Below are 14,292 nucleotides of genomic sequence, written 5' to 3' on the forward strand. Positions count from 1 at the left end.
CAGGGGGCACTTGCGCTCCCCAAATCCGGATCCGGGAGACGGTGCCCGCGCCTTGCCGGAGAGGCGGCGATGACTCTGGGTGCGCGGGAGGGGCCCTGTGTGCTGGAACTTGCAGCGGTTGTGTTCCCTACAAGAAGCAAAACATTTTTTACACATTAAAAAAAAAAAAAAATGTTCCTTCCTGTTGCCTGGATCTCGCCGGGGCTATTTTTAAAAGCCTTGCTTTGGGTGGGAGCTCCCGGCCTCGCGGGACGGAGACGCGCGGCGGCCTGGGGGGCCTGAGAGTAGGGGTCCTGGGCTTGCGCGGCGCCCCGACGCCGCGAGGTTACAGTCTGGACACCAAAGCTAGGGATCGGGCCGCGCGCCGGCCGCACCTGGATTAAATTCAGTGCCCGTGACCTGAGGCGTTGGAGCCCTGTTTGCGAAGGGAGTCGGCGGCCAAGGATTGGGAAGGCTCTTCCCCCTGCGCCCCAGAGCCCCTAGAACTCCTCTCACTTCCCCGAGGTCGCCACGCGCCGTCCAAGAGCCCCGTGGAGGTTGAACGGAGCCCCCAGTGTCGATGTTTTAAAACTATATTGAGATGTTACGAACTGGATTGAGATGTTGAGCAGGAAAGGCATGAGGAGGGGTGTGAGGTCGGGCCTTTGCAGGCCGCAGGCATGACCATTCTGGAAGCCCAGACGCTCGGTTTGGACTCCGGCGTCCCGGCGGGGCACCACACCCCACGGAGCCGAGAAAACGTCAGGTAGGGCCTGGAGGCCAGAGGAAGGGCCGCGGAGCCGCGGAACCCTTCCTGCATCCCGAAGGGAGCTGCTCTAGGCCTGTCCGTCTATTCACATTTTTTAAAAACTCCTGCTCCGGCCCGCAGCAGGGGAGAGGTGCTCACTGCTGGTTTGCTAAAGTGCACCCAGACGTGGCAAGTGCGGCCGGCCATGGCGGGGGGGTGGGCGCTTGACTTCTAATGATTCATCATCAAACAGTAGGTTTTAAAACTCGATGGAAGACCTCCCACAGTGATGGCCCAGGCATTTCACACCCGCTAGCTCAGTAACTAAGATGTTTATCACACGGCCTGAATAGGCCGGGCCAGCCCAGCTACGTGGCTCTTGGGTCTGTGGTTCAGTCGGAAAAACTCCCAGACGTGCCCTCCCAGTTGTCTCCATCTTCTGGCGACCCAAATCGTCGCAAACATCATCAGGGCCCTCCTCCCCTCAGCAGTGTTGCCTCAGGGTCATGGGGCCTAGGATAGTTCTGGGCGATTCGACCTGCCCACCCCCAGGCTACTGGGCTGCTAGCAGGTGATTTTGTTTCTTAGGCATAAACTGTAAATGACCGTAACTAAAGCACAAATGCTTCCTTATTTCACAGATGATCATTGGTTCTGAGTGGCCATCTCTTCTCTCCCAGAAACCACAAAACGTCAGCTGGTTTTTCCTATCACTTGTTCGTTTTCTTGTCTAACAGGAATGCGATTAATTTAGGAATTCGACCTCACTCTTCTTGTTTGGAGAGTGTTTAAAAAGAAGGCATCCTCAGAGACAAAATTATTTTTCATTTCAATTTGACACCCTGTATTTTAAAATATTAAACCCATTTAACCCCAGCATGTGAATTATTTCAAACTCCAGTTGTTTTTTTAATGTTCCAAAAAACAAACCAAAAACCCAGCCCAATTCAAAAATGGGCAAAGACTTGAACAGACATTTTTTTTATTTTTAAGATTTTATTTGTCAGAGAGAGACAAACGGGGAGTGGCCGGCAGAGGGAGAAGCCGGCTCGCAACTGAACAAGGAGCCCCAATGGGGGACTCAATCCCAGGCCCCCGGGATCATGACCTGAGCCAAAGGCAGATACTTAACCAAGTGAGCCACCCAGGCATTCCTTGAACAGACATTTCTTAAAGGACGATATACAAACGCCCAATGAGCACATGAAAAGATGCTCAGCATCACTAATCATCTGGGAAATGCTAATCAAAACCACAGTATATACCACTTCACGTCCATAGGGATGGCTATTATAAACCATAATAACAAGTGTTGGTAAAGATGTGGAGAAATGAGCAAACATATGCACTGCTGGCAGGAACGTAAATTGGTGTGCGCACTATGGAAAACAGTGTGGTAGTTTCTCAAAAAGTAACGTAGATTTACTATATGATCCAGTAATTCCAATTTTAGGTGTTTCCCCAAAAGAATGAAAAGGTCTCAAAAAAAAATTGGGGGAGCCTGGGTGGCTCAGTTGTTAAGCGTCTGCCTTCGGCTCAGGTCATGATCCCAGGGTCCTGGGATTGAGCCCAGCATTGGGCTCCCTGCTCCGCAGGAAGCCTGCTTCTCCCTCTCCCGCTCCCCCTGCTTGTGTTCCCTCTCTCGCTGTGTCTCTCTCTACCAAATAAATAAATAAATAAAATCTTAAAAAAAAAAATTGAACACCAATGTTCATAGAATTATTCACAATAACCAAAAGGTGTGAATAACTCAAATATCCATCCAAGAATGAATGGATAAACAAAATATGGATATATATGTGAAATGGAATATTATTAAGTCTTCAAAAAGAATGAAGTTCTGATACCTGCTCTCATAGGGATGAACCTTGAGGACATTATGCTAAGGGAAATAAACCAGAGGACAAAAGGACAAATATTATATTATGCCACTTATACGAGCTATCTAGAATAGGCAAATTCGCAGAGACAGTAGAATGGAGATTACCAAGGGCTGGGGGGAGGGAGAAAGGGTAGTTGTTGTATAATGGGCACAGAGTTTCTGTTTGGAGTGCTGAAAAAGTTCTAGAAACAGTGATGGCGGTGGCTTACGAAACATTGTGAATGTGCTTAAAGCCACAGAACTATACATTTAAAAATAGATAAAATGATAAATTTTATGTTATATACATTATACCACAATATTTTTTAAATGTTGCAAACTAGCTTTTGTCTTACAAACCTCTTGGTTTATTTTTATTACTAGACATAAAGATATTTTTCAGTAAGAAAAAAACATTAAGATACAGAGAAAATATTTTAAGTACATTTCAGTTAATTTACAGAATAAATGCTATTTACCAATTTTTATTTCTCTGTGTTAGCATTGTAGAATATCATACTGAAACGTTAATTTTCCAGTAATCTCCATGATCTCTTCCCATCTAATCCTGTTTAATCGTCAGGTTCAACTTCTGGTGTTCCAGCATGGATTTTGACAGATATAAAAAAGAAGAGTCATAAAAATAACAATAGTAGGGGCGCCTCAGTGGCTCAGTCATTAAGGGTCTGCCTTCAGCTCAGGTCATGATCCCAGGGTCCTGGGATCGAGCCCCACATCGGGCTCCCTGCCCGGCAGGAAGCCTGCTTCTCCCTCTCCCACTCCCCCTGCTTGTGTTCCCTCTCTTGCTGTGTCTCTCTCTTTCAAATAAATAAATAAAATCTTAAAAAAAAAAAAAAACAATAGTAGCAACAAATGTTTCTCCATGGCTCACTAGGGTGCCTGGCACTGGGCTAAGCCATGGACATGCATCTTTAATCCTCAGAGCAGACCCTTACAAGAGATACTAGTATTATTCCCATTTTACAGATGAAGGAAACTGAGCTTCAAAGACTTACTGACTTCCCCAAGGTCACACTGCTGGGGAGTGAGGAGGTAGGCCTGGACCCCTGTCTGCCTTATTTTGACCACTCTTCTCCCCCATTTCAAGAAGGGCTTCTATTTACATAGATACACATTCATTAGCATGGACTCAGAAAAGGTGAAGTTAGTTACTTTTGGTTTTTTTTTTAATATTTTATTTGTCAGAGAGAGAGAGAGCACAAGCAGGGGGAGTGGCAGGCAGAGCAGGCAGAGGGAGATGCAGACTCCCCGCTGAACAGGGAGCCTGATGTGGGACTTGATCTCAGGACCCTGGGATCATGACCTGAGCCGAAGGTGGACGCTTAACTGACTGAGCCACCCAGGCGTCCCAGTTAGTTACTTTTGAAACATTAAAGATGCATCTTATTTGAAAGGTTTTGTTTGTTTTGTTTACTAATGTGACTGCAATCTAATCTTTAGAGGGGGGTTAAAAAAAAAAAAAGGAAAGCCCCCAAATTAAATGTGTTGTCAGACACTGGTCACAAAATAAAAAGAAGAAGATGGGTAGTGGATTTTAAGGCTCCTGAGAATCAGTTTCAGAACAACAAAAAAAGCTGTGATCTAGAAAGTAGACAATAAACTTTTGATTACTGAGAATAAGGCTTCCACATAGTACTTTCATACTGAGGAAGAAGAATTAATATAGAGTTCAAAAGGTTACATCTAACACTATTTTTTTCCTTGTAGAAGAGCTGGAATCACTTTTTCCTGGTGGTCTGAGCTAAAGAGAAAAACCCAGTCACTGGAAATGCTTCATTTGTTCAGGTGATCTCATTAACCAAGCTTCCAAAGTGGGAGAAGTTTGAAATGCACACACTTCTCAGGCATGTACAGAGGAAGCTTTTTCTTTATTCTGGGGAACTCATTTGCCTAGGAGCCTCCATTCCCACTTGATGTTGCCAAAGAAAGGTAACTTGGTGTCTTCTGGTTCGATTCTGCTTCTTCTGGGTTAACCGGCTCTTTGGGTTCACGGGTCTCTTTTGATGCATAAAGTTCAAACTCCTTATCAAAGTGATTTCTCCCCTGTTCCGGGAGTCTCTTCCTTTCAGGGCACTCAAATTTGGGTTTCAGATGGGGGGTGTTTTCCAACCCTAAGGCTCTGGGGGAGGGGTCCTAGCTCTCTAGATGAGGGATCTGGCCCCGGGGAGCCCCAGTGGTGCAGTGTGAGAGCTGGTATAACTGTTATAGCTCTCAGCACAGACAGGGCAGGAACGTTATTCCTGGGACCATAACCACTCCCCTCCTGTTGTAGGCCTGGTACAGCCCATTCTCTGAGATGCTGCCAGTGTCCTCCACAGCATACTCCCCAACCCCTCCCACAGGGCCATCTGCCCCGTGGATACACAGGACTTCTTAACTTTCAGGTGCTTTCTGTGTCCTCCAGGAAGCCATGGGTGCCGTCCTACCACAGGCCATCAGTCCACTTCCTTCGGCCACCCTCTCCCCCACCCCAGCCTCTACACACTCACACACACACTCACACACACAAGGAGTCTGGGGCAGGCAGGAAGAGCTGGTTCAGATTCTCCCTTAACCCCTGGGAGTTTCTGGATCTCTGCTCTGCACTCCTTCAAAAGAAAATAAAGTTCATCTCTCTTGAAGAATTAATGGTTTGCTTTTTTTTTTTTTTTTAAGATTTTATTTGAGAGAGAGAACGTGCTGTGGGGAGGGGCAGAGGGAGAGGGAGGCTGGGCAGGGAGGCTGACTTGGGACTCAATCCCAAGACCCTGAGATCATGACCTGAGCCGAAGGCAGACGCTTAACCGACTGAGCCACCCAGGAGCCCCTAATGGTTTGCTTTTAACAGATAATTAAAACAGTGTAAATCATCATGATTCCTTGTTGCCTTGGCTCATAGGAAGCTCAAAGTCAAAATGTAATGCCCAAGGATACCAAGCAGCCTATTGTCATGTTCCAGGAAATATCTCCCTTCCTCTATGAAAAGGGATTCTGAACTTGCTGTGGAAGAGGGGTGTTGTTGGCAGAGGCATCTTAAATATTTTCATATAATTTTATATCTGGAAAACAATTGTTCTGATAATACAAATTATGGGCAATAAAGCTGAGTAAAATCTTCTTGCTTGATGATGATAGACAACACAAGAAGCGCTTCCTGCCCTTCAGAAAACGGGACTGAGAAACGGTTGGAAGGAGTTTCTGATTTTTATTTTGACTTGCTGGTTATTAATTGGAGGGTTGTATACCTGTTTTTACTATAACCACCTAACGTACTTTTTTTTGTAAGTTGGTGGGAAATGATTAATAAATACTACAAAACCCCCAACCATATTGACATCCCTGGTTTAGGGCAAAGGATTCTTTTTTTTTTTTTTTTTTTTTAGGAGTGAAATGGCACAGAGAGGTCAAGAATTGCCCTCAGTGACTATTATCACATTTCATAACCATGAACTTATGTGCTGGTTTGATGTGTTGTATAGGGCCTGGACCATAGGAGGTGCTTAGTTAAGTATTTCATGGATGGATGGATGGATGGGCAGATGGATGGATGACTCAGTGAATGTATTTCAAGACACCTGAGCTTTACAAAAATCATATATGCAAACTGAGAAGAGAATCAAGTAATTTTAACTGGACATATTAGTATTAGGTAGGATTTGAGGTTATCTTTAAAGATTTTATATCTTTATTTTGTTATATTATTTTTTTAAAGATTATCTGAGAATGAGAAAGAGCAGGGTGGGGTGGGGCGGGAGGTGGAGAGGAGCATAGGGAGAGGGAGAGAGAAACCCAAGCCAACTCTTGTTCAGAGCATGGAGCCCAATGTGGGGCTCAATCTCATGACCCCGAGATCACAACCCTGAGATAGCGACCTGAGCCAAAACCAAGAGACGGTTGCTCAACCTACTGCATCACCCAGGTGCAACCTTGTTATATTATTTTTTTTTTTTAATTTTTATTTATTTGACAGAGAGAGAGATAGCGAGAGCAGGAACACAAGCAGGGGGAGTCCCTTCGGAGCAGGGAGCCCGATGTGGGGCTCGATCCCAGGACCCTGGGATCGTGACCTGAGCCAAAGGCAGACCCTTAACGACTGCACCATCCAGGCACCCCACTGTTATATTATTTTTATAATTTAAAGAGGGAAGGGGCAAAGAGAAATGATGTATGCAAGCCGTTCAGAAAAGATAATACATACATAAGGCAAAAGTAGCAAAATGTTAAAAACTGGTGAATTAGGGTGATGGATACATGGGAGTTCTAACAACTTACCGGTACATTTAGAAATTATTTCAAGATACAAAGTTTTTCAAGAAGTAGTGAAGGAAATGAAATCCACAGCCCCAGTGTGAAGCGTGGAGTGGTAAAGCATTTCTTCCTCCCGTTTAGGAGCCTTTGAACAGGAAGGCATAATTCCTTCCCGGCTTTGTGCCTCCCTCGGAGCCACTTTGATGTCTCTCGGAACTGGGAATGGCGGGGGGGGCTATAAAAGGCCCCTGGGACAGGCCCGCTGCTGGAGCTTTCCCTCTGCCATAATCACAGACCTCCAACTGACGTCCTTATTTCTCAGTTCCCTATCTCTCTCCTGTTTCATTTCCAGGAACCAACGGTTGTAGAAAAAAAAAAAAAAAAGATAGTAGCCCTAGATAATAGTGGGTCCTTTTATTGGAACTGTGTTGTGCAATAAAATTGACTAGTTGTGCACACTTGAGTATTTCAAGGGTCTGTGCAGCGAGAGTGGCTGGGGTTGGGGCTCCACTGCTCACTCACCTAGTCACTCACCGAGCTCTGCTGTTCAGGACCTGGCTCACTTCAGAAGCACAATTATCTGAAGCTCTCAGTCGCTGTCCTGAATGGAGGTGGGAATTTTGCCTCTATTTTGTAACATAGCTGTGCTCTTTGTGGCTATATATATAATCACTTTGTGATTCATAATTAATCTAATCACTGAGTACATAGTACTTTACAGATGTTGTGGCCCCTTTTCAACAGTGCATTCAGACCGCATGCTCCTGCCCTATGGGCGAGGGTACAGATCAGAGTGGGTGAAGTTCTCCATTTCAAGATTTAACTGGCATTTGGGTTTAAGCCCATCACTTTTTTCCTCCATCACTTATTTTTTAATTAAACACACACGCGTGCGCGCATGCACACACACACACTCTGCCTGAATTCTTTGAAAAAACAGTGTCTCTAGTCCTAGGAAAACAAAAACAAGCATGCAGATCCACAGAAATGAGTGAATCTGCAATGTAACATACGGAGGAAATAAACAAACATATTGAGCTACTTCTACTCAACAAACATTGAAGGAGGGTCTGCTCCATGCCCGGCCTGGGCTGGGCCCTTGGAACAAAGACTCACCTGAGCTGGTTCCTCCCTCCAAGGATAGAGGATCACAGGGATGCTGCGCTGGCCCAAGTATCATCTCATTTAATCCTCACCCTAATTCGAGGCGTGGATTAAACCCCACCGCCATCTGTGACAAAGATGAAGCTCCGAGAGGCTTAGGTGCAGGGCCAAATCCGTGGGCTGCGGCCCGTGCAGTCACACAAGCCCCCACACGGAAGGGCCCCATGCTTGGTTTCATGCTCTGCAGTTGCCATCTTGAAATTCATCATAATTTTGAACAAGGAGACTTGCATCTTCATTTTGCACTGGGCCCCATGAATTATGTAGCCACTACTGACTAAGTGTCTAGTCTGAGGTCCCTCAGCCAGCAAGTGGCAGAGCTAATGTGCAGGTGGTTCTTTTTTTTTTTTTTAACGACTTACTTATTTTAGAGAGAGAGCGAGAGAACGTGTGCGGAAACGTAGGGGCAGAGGGAGAGAGAATCTCAAGCACAATTCTTGCTGAGTTTGGAGCCTGACACGAGGCTCGATCTCACGACCCTGAGATCACAACCCTGGGATCGTGACCTGAGCTGAAACCAAGAGTCAGATGCTTAACTGACTGCACCACCCAGGCGCTGCTACACGGTGGTTCTCAAACTCTCAGAATTCACTGCATTTCAACCACCTTGGGAAACCAACTTAAATACTAGATAAAATAGGCCCAGTTCTTGCATAGTGGAACACAGCGTGGGAAAGCCTAGAATTCTCTATCAGTGGCCCATGGCATCAAACTGAAGCCAACATGAGTCTAAAAAGTCTCCCGGCCTCATGATGTCACATGTCCAGCACTGACCCTCCCCTTGGAATGTTAATTTTCCTGCAGCGGGGCAGGCCCATGACACCCAGGCCTTGAGACGTGTGAGCAGCTGTGAGTAACACCAGAGTCTTGCAGCCACTGATGCTGACTCAGCCCAAGTAGCTGGGCCCATGGTGGGGCCATCCATGGTGGGGCCACCGCTGGGAATGGCCAAGGAGGGCAGGGGAGTGGGGATGGTCGGCCTCCTGGAATTATTGCACACAGGGGAAAAGAGTTCCATCATCAAAGGAAATTATTTAGTTCCAACTAGAGTTGGTTTTAGGGTCTAAAACTCTCGATGTAGCTGCGGTTCAGTCCTCTGCAAAATGCTCTAATGATGGACCTGACCGGTGAGAGTCAGTCCTCCCTGGGGAACTCTGTACTTAAAAAAAAAAAAAAAAAAATCATTCATCTGTCTTTTTTTCCCTGAAAATCTACAAATAAGGGCAATGTTCATCAGGTCAGCTAGTCAGGGGAACCCATACTTGCCCATAGCCACATTCATGGCACACTCACTGGTCCCAGAAGAGCATCATTATTCACATAGCTAGGGAGGCCCCTGCATTTCAGGTGAGGATGCTGAGGCTCCAAGGTTGGGTCACTGGCCAAGGCCTCCCAGCAGACAAGCTGTGGGGCCCGGGTTGACACCGCAGGGCTGGGGAGCCTCTCCGGCTCTCACTGACTCTGCTGGCCGGCCTGCCTGGTGCTCACTGGGATGTGGGAAGGTGAGTGCACTTGGCGCCCCCGGGGCCTGTGTCTCTCTGGAGGCTTCCCCTCACATTTAATTTGTGCCAGGAAGAAATGAAGTGGTGGTCTGCTCTTTCTCTCCCCCCTCCAACTTTTCATTTCAAGACTGTTCAAATATATAGCACAGTTGATTGATTGATTGATTGATTGACTTTTAAAGATTTTATTTATTTGACAGAAAGAGACACAGCAAGAGAGGGAACACAAGCAGGGAGAGTGGGAGAGGGAGAAGCAGGCTTCCCGCGGAGCAGGGAGCTCGATGCGGGGCTCGATCCCAGGACCCTGGGATCATGACCTGAGCTGAAGGCAGACGCTTAACGACTGAGCCACCCAGGCGCCCCTATAGAACAGTTGATTTAATAGTACAATGCAGACCCAGGAGCCCACAACCTATTGGAATCAGTTGTTCACATTTTGTCACATTTGATTAGCTTTTTCCTCTCTGTAGTCATAGATACTATTTTCTTGAACCGTGTGAGAGTAAGTTGCAGACATCCTGATGTTTCACCCCTAAATACTCCAGCATGTAAGTCCTAAAGAATAAAGATCTTCTGCTACAAAATCCTCATATCTCATCACACCTACGAAAATTAACAATACCTTTTAATACCAGGGCTCTCAATTCAGTGCTGTTCAATATGTGGTCAGCACACTGGGGGCCAACCCGCAGACCTTTCTAATAGGTCTATAGCAAAAGCTAAATCACAAAATTGAGAGCAGGTTTTTAGAAACGTACATAGCATGTTGACAGGGCAATTTTAGATCTGTTCAGTTTAATAAAGGGTCTGAGCTTACATTTCATATATTTTTAATTTTATTTTTCAAGAAATTCACTTTTATTATATTTTACAAAAGCATGGATCTGAGTCATGCCAAAAAACAACCACCAAACACTGGTCCTTTACCACGAAGAGTTTGGGAAGCACTCATTCTCAGACTATTTTCAAATTTCCCCAATTGTCTCAAAATGTCTTTTGTAGATTTTTTTTTTTTTTTTTTTGGATCCAGGATCCAGTTGAGGTTCACACACTCCTTCTGGTTGTTATGAGGTGTGCAGGCTTTTTGAGCAGATGTTGGGCCATCTTCTTGCTTCTCTTTGGAACTTGAGGGTGTGCCCAGATTAGAGCCAGTAACTTCAGTATTTGCGGGCCTGGATCAGGGAGGGTGTGCAGCTCTCTGGGGCCTGGAGAAATTACTGTTCATAAAGCTGTAAGCACGTAAGCCCCATGATCTGACAAATCTGTGTTTTGATGATAGGAAAAAATGATATGCCATGTCTGGGGCATTTTGGCAGAGTTAGATTGGGTAAGGCAGAGAAACCCCCATTTATGTGAAATCTCAGCCTAACAAGAAATTTGTGATTTTCTGATGTCATAGATGATAATCAGGAAAACCATAACAACATGGTGATGCAGCGCTCAGGGTTTGGCCAAATGCGTTTGCACTGGGATTAAAAGTGGTACAGGTTTGGCTCAAGGTAGCTCTCAGCCAGCACGTGGTAAAGCTAGTGTGGATTTAGGGAGTCCTTGCCTACGAAGCAACATGCATTCATCTAAATTTATTCCCACCGAAGAGGACTCTTTGATGTGATTGATATAAGGAAGGATACAAATAACTACCATTTATTATTGCATGTGTAAAAGCATTCACTTGGTGCTGGCCCCCAGCAGGCACTTAGAGTAGATGCCACTGGGCTCCCCACCCCAGGCCGGCTGCGTGGCTGCAATCTGAGCAGTTAGAAAGACTCTGTGCTGGTCTGATGCTCTGTAGCTGCCATCTTGACATTTCTAATAATTTTTCAACAAGGTACCCTGCATGTTTCATTTTGCACTGGGCCCTGCAAATAGCCAGACGCACACCCCTCCCCCCAAATCTTTTTGACCCACCTCTGATTTTAATAGCAGATGAGGTGCATGGTGAGATGCAAGCTCAGGCTTTCCCCATCCTGACAGCACACACCTCGTGAGCAGCCTGCATTCTGCCCCAAGCCTTCTCCAGTATCAAAGATTCACATTCACCTGCACTTAGGTACAGCCCCAAAGTTCAGGGGAGATAAAGAGAGATTCCCACAAGCAATTGACATCAGGAGGACAAGAGCCAGTGAGTAAATGCTCTGGGCTCCTGCTCTTTGGACGTATAGCTCTGAAATGGGTTCTACACTTTGCAGGGTTCCCAGGATCATCGAGACCCTGATGCCCATTCCCCCTCCCTACACCCTCACTCCTACTTCCTGGGATCACTTCCCAAATAAACCCCCTTCCCCCAAGACCTTGTCTGTGGTTCTGCTTCTGGGGAACCCATGCTAAGGAAGTTTCAGTGGCGAGTGTCCATAACTGTGTGTCTGTGAATCCGTGAGCACTTGGCTCATAAGATTCCTGACAGGATGCAAAGAGATAAATTATGGAAACATCTGGTTCAGAGCCTGGCACATAATAGGAGCTCAGTGAGGGGTAGGTGCTGTTGGTATAATTTCTATCTTACCCGTCCAGTTTCTCCTTCGGCTGAAATCGACAGGAAATGTGAGAACAGGGATGGACCACAAATTAAGTGACTTAAAACTGGAATCTGTTCTCTTGAGTTCTGGAGGCCAGAAATCTGAAATCAAGGTGGTTGGCAGGGCCGTGCTCTCTCTGAAGGCTTGAGAGGAGCATTCTTTGCCTCTTTCAGCTTCGGGTAATTGCCGGCCATCCCTGGCGTCCCTGGTAGATGCATGGCTCCAATCTCTGCCTCTGTCTCCCCGTGTATCTGTATCTGCATCTCTGTTTTCTCTTTTTATAGGGACAGCACCAGTCATTGGGTCAGGGCCCACCCCCATCCAGGATGACCTCATCTTAACTTGGTTATATCCGCAAAGACCCTATTTCCAGATAAGATTGCATTCATAGGTGACAGGGGTTAGCCCCTGGCATGTCAGTTGAGGGGACACACCTTTACCCATCACAGATGGGCATTATCCCAAGGATAATCTCTGGGACGAGGTCATGTGTCACCTGAATGGCATTTTCACTGCCATGTCACTGTGGGCAAGCCAGACTTTTTGGGCAGATTGCAGCCATGTCTTGATGCGGCCTTTTGTAGGTGGGCTGAGAACTTAAACTTCTGATACAGGCCATAATCCCAACTGGGCTCTTCCCATGTAGCTATTTATCAGTAGCCACAGATGTTAATGATTAATACACGTGAAATACTTGCTAGCCACCTCATGTATGGCAGGGTCCTGTATCAGGCACTAGAGAGGCAGAGAACGGGGCACAGACCCCAGCTCCTGGTGTGCTCTTACCGGTGACAAAACCTCACAGATTCATGGCACGAGCATGTCCTGAGTGCCTCCTGCACGCACACTAGGAACTCAGTGCTGAGATTTTTGCTTTTTCTGCATCTGCCGTGCACGTGGCTTGCCCAGAGAGCTGTTCCCAGGCAAAACATAGACACTGAAGCCACGGCTGAGAAGCACCGTGGCGCAATGAGACCAGAAGCCTGATTCTTTCCTTCTCTCTGCCTTTCTTCTAACCATGTGGTTTGGGGGAGGTCAAGCCCCTCTCGGAGCCTCCTTCTCCTCCCCGGTAAAAATGAGCAAATGAAAGGAGATGATCACGCAGGGCTCGTCAACTCTTAGATCATTATAGTCAACAGAGTCTACCTAGACATTTATTAAGCTCTTACTGTATGCCAGGAGCAGGGCTAAGTCCTTGCCATGAATTATTTCACTTAATCTTCACAACAACCCTGTGAGGTACGGATTTTAATTATTCCCATTTTACAGACTGAGAAACTGAGGCACGGGATGAGTAAGTCCATCTCTACAGGTCATAGAGAATTAACTGTTAGAGCCCGGGTTTCACCTCAAGCAGTCTGATGGCAGCACCGGGCCCTTGACAAGTGAGCGGGACCACCTACCAGGGCAGCAGCGCCTTCCGTGGTTGCCGTATTGAGAGGCCCCTTAAAGGGAGAAGCAGCTTGCCAGGGGCGAGTAGGGATGGAAGTCTTCATGAGTCTTGAGCTGGCAGAGAGTGGCAGCAAATTCTTTGCCCGCTTTCCGCTTTCCTTTTGCATCTTTCCCACATAGAACGGCAGCATGCTGTTCAATGGACAGCACATGTCACTGTGTCCACCCTTCGGTGGAATGTCTATCTCTGGAGCTTGTTTTTACTCAGTGGACACCACACACCTCCCTCCTGGTAGACTCCTCTGTCTGTGCTAGTTGCTAGGAAGCTCATATCCCACATCGGAACTAATTCTAGCAACTAGAGAGAACCTTATAGGAGATACTGTGTACACTCTCACCGCTCCTGGCTTTGTCTTGTTTATGTATTCTCATTTTCCTTTCATTCTGCTGTGCCAGATGTCTTCCGTTGGCCCTCCCGATCCACTCTGCACCCTTTCCTACCCTGCTCTCTGCCGTGGGAGGCTGGCCCGTATACATTGCACTGATGTTCACCTGCCCACTGGCTTCTGGTTGGGTTTGGCCAATGGGGAGCCATAGTCAACCAGAGGGAGGGAGGAAAGCGAGGTCAGTGCATTTATTCCCCTAGACTCCCCTCCTTCCTCCTACTACCCCCCGAAGTTGTCTTGGGCTGACTCTGCCTTTCTACCAAAGGTCATACTCCCTGCTCTTTTTAAAAATTTATTAAGATATAGTTCACACACCATAAATTGCAACATTTTAATGTACACCATTGCAGAGGTTTATAGCATATTGATAAAGTTGTGCAACAATCACCACTATCTCATTCCAGGACATGCTCGTCACCCCAGAAAGAAACCTGGA

Source organism: Neomonachus schauinslandi, chromosome 6, assembly GCF_002201575.2.
Source record: "Neomonachus schauinslandi chromosome 6, ASM220157v2, whole genome shotgun sequence".
NCBI classification, from domain to species: Eukaryota; Metazoa; Chordata; class Mammalia; order Carnivora; family Phocidae; genus Neomonachus; species Neomonachus schauinslandi.